Source organism: Arachis hypogaea, chromosome 8, assembly GCF_003086295.3.
Source record: "Arachis hypogaea cultivar Tifrunner chromosome 8, arahy.Tifrunner.gnm2.J5K5, whole genome shotgun sequence".
In the NCBI taxonomy this organism is placed as follows: domain Eukaryota; kingdom Viridiplantae; phylum Streptophyta; class Magnoliopsida; order Fabales; family Fabaceae; genus Arachis; species Arachis hypogaea.
Window position 1 is genome coordinate 21,130,602 of NC_092043.1, and position 3,367 is coordinate 21,133,968.

Genomic DNA, 3,367 nt, shown 5'->3' on the forward strand with positions numbered 1-3,367 from the left:
TGGAGTTTCTACACACCATAGATTAAGGTGTGGAGCTCTGCTGTACCTCGAGTATTAATGCAATTACTATTGTTCTTCTATTCAATTCAGCTTATTCTTGTTCTAAGATATTCATTTGCACCCAAGAACATGATGAATGTGATGATTATGTGACACTCATCATCATTCTCACTTATGAACGAGTGCCTGACAACCACGTCTGTTCTACAAGCAAACAAGGCTTGAATGTTTATCTCTTGGATCCCTTGATCGGAATCTTCGTGGTATAAGCTAGAATTGATGGCGGCATTCAAGAGAATCCGGAAGGTCTAAACCTTGTCTGTGGTATTCTGAGTAGGATTCAATGATTGAATGACTGTGACGAGCTTCAAACTCCTGAAGGCTGGGTGTTAGTGACAGACGCAAAAGAATCACTGGATTCTATTCCAACCTGATTGAGAACCGACAGATGATTAGTCGTGCCGTGACAGGGTGTGTAGAACATTTTCACTGAGAGGATGGGAGGTAGCCAATGACAACAGTGAAACCCTACATACAGCTTGCCATGGAAAGGAGTAAGAAGGATTGGATGAAGAGAATAGGAAAGCAGAGAGACGGAAGGGACAAAGCATCTCCATACGCTTGTCTGAAATTCTTACCAATGAATTACATAAGTATCTCTATCTTTATCTTTATGTTTTATTCATAAATCATCTATAACCATTTGAATCTACCTGACTGAGATTTACAAGATGACCATAGCTTGCTTCATACCAACAATCTCCGTGGGATCGACCCTTACTCGCGTAAGGTTTATTGCTTGGACGACCCAGTGCACTTGCTGGTTAGTTGTGCGAAGTTGTGATAAAGAGTTGAGATTACAATTGTGCGTACCATGTTGATGGCGCCATTGATGATCACAATTTCATGCACCAATTTTTTAGCGCCGTTGCCGGGGATTATTCGAGTTTGGACAACTGACGGTTCATCTTGTTGCTTAGATTAGGTATTTTTCTTCAAAGTTCTTAAGAATGAATTCTAGTGTTTCAAGGTGATGTTCTTATCATCACCAAAGCTGATTGATTTTCATCAATTTAGCTCTTGAATGTAATGTCCTGCTGAAGCTTGGCTAGCCATGTCTAATTCCTTTAGACTGAAGCTTTAGACTAACATTGCATGATTCCTGGAATTCTCATTAAGAATTTTGATATCTTTATTTTCTTTTCCACTTAATTTTCGAAAAAACCAAAAAAATTACAAAATCATAAAAAAAACCAAAAATATTTTATGTTTCTTATTGAGACACTAGTCTCATTTTAAGTTTGGTGTCAATTGCATGTTTCTGTTCTTATTGCATTTCTCATGTGTCTTCAGTGATCTTCAAGTTATTCTTGACGATTTACTTGCTCTGATCTTTAAATTCTCTTGTGTTGAGTGTTTTGTTATTTCTCATATGCATTCTCAACTTGTTAGTGTCAATAGTATACAAACTTTTAAATTTGGTGTCTTGCATGCATTGTTTATTTGATTTCAGTTGCATTTTGATTATTCCTCATTATTAAAAATTCAAAAAAATTTTAATTTGTGTCTTTTCAAGTCAATAATACAGAGAATTGAAGATTCAGAACATACTGCAGAGAAATTACACAGAAAAAGCTGGGCGTTCAAAACGCCCAGTGAAGAAGGAAAACTGGCGTTTAAACGCCAGCCAGGGTACCTGGCTTGGCGTTTAACGCCCAAAAGGGGTGAGTTTTGGGCGTTAAACGCCAGAATGTGCACCATTCTGGGCGTTTAACGCCAGGATGGCACAAGAGGGAAGATTTTGTTTTTAATGCCAATTTTTTCAAGTTTTCAAAATTTTTCAAAATCAAATCTTTTTCAAATCAAATCTTTTCAATCAAATCTTTTTCAAAATCAATTTCTTTCCATTTTCAAAAATACTTGCTATCAATTAATGATTTGATTCAACATTTCAAGTATGTTGCCTTTTCTGTTGAGAAAGGTTTAATGTTTGAATCATATCTTTTCTTGTTAGCCAAGTCATTAATTTTTAAAATCAAATCTTTTTAAATTGTTTTTCAAATCATATCTTCTTGATCACATCTTTTTCAAAATAGTTTTCAATCATATCTTTTTAATTTCTTATTTCAAAATCTTTTTCAAAAATCACTTGATTTCTTTTCCACTCTTAGTTTTCGAAAATCAATTAGTGTTTTTCAAAATGTTTTTAAAATCTCTTACTTAATATTCGAAAATTTCTTTCCCTCTTCTCACATCCTTCTATTTATGGACTAACACTACTCCTCAATGCACAATTCGAACTCCATCTTTCCTTGATAAGTTCGAATTTTCTACCTCTTCCTTCAATTTTTCTTTTCCTCTGACACCTCAAGGAATCTCTATACTGTGACATAGAGGATTCCATATTTTCTTGTTCTTTTCTCTTTCATATGAGCAGGAGCAAAGACAAAAGCATTCTTGTTGAGGCTGACCCTGAACCTGAAAGGACCTTGAAGCGAAAGCTAAGAGAAGCTAAAGCACAATTCTCTGTAGAGGACCTAACAGAAATCCTCAAAGACGAAGACATGGTAGCCGAAAGCAACAACAATGCAAGGAAGGTGCTGGGTGACTTTACTGCACCTACTCCCGACTTCTATGGGAGAAGCATCTCTATCCCTGCCATTGGAGCAAACAACTTTGAGCTTAAGCCTCAATTAGTTTCTGTAATGCAACAGAATTGCAAGTTTCATGGACTTCCATTGGAAGATCCTCATCAGTTTCTAGCTGAGTTCTTGCAAATCTGTGACACTGTCAAAACCAATGGGGTTAACCCTGAGGTCTACAGACTTATGCTATTCCCTTTTGTTGTAAGAGACAGAGCTAGGATATGGTTGGACTCACAACCTAAAGAAAGCCTGAACTCTTGGGAAAAGCTAGTCAATGCCTTCTTGGCAAAGTTCTTTCCACCTCAAAAATTGAGTAAGCTTAGAGTGGAAGTCCAAACTTTCAGACAGAAGGAAGGTGAATCCCTTTATGAAGCTTGGGAAAGATACAAACAATTGATCAGAAAGTGTCCCTCTGACATGCTTTCTAAATGGAGTATCATAGGTATCTTCTATGATGGTCTGTCTGAACTGTCCAAGATGTCATTGGACAGCTCTGCTGGAGGATCTCTTCATCTAAAGAAGACGCCTGCAGAAGCTCAAGAACTGATTGAAATGGTTGCAAATAACCAATTCATGTACACTTCTGAAAGGAATCTTGTGAACAATGGGACGAATCAGAAGAAAGGAGTTCTTGAGATTGATACTCTGAATGCCATATTGGCTCAGAACAAAATATTGACTCAGCAAGTCAATATGATTTCTCAAATTCTGTCTGGAATGCA

At 36.8% G+C, this 3,367-nt stretch overlaps 1 non-coding gene across 1 annotated transcript; it reads right to left on the reverse strand.

Annotated features, from left to right (window-relative positions):
* Window positions 1–2,960: 2,960 nt before the first annotated feature.
* Window positions 2,961–3,068, reverse strand: LOC112708570 (small nucleolar RNA R71). The gene has a single exon (XR_003156423.1). It is a non-coding gene; the product is annotated as a small nucleolar RNA R71 (small nucleolar RNA).
* Window positions 3,069–3,367: the final 299 nt, after the last annotated feature.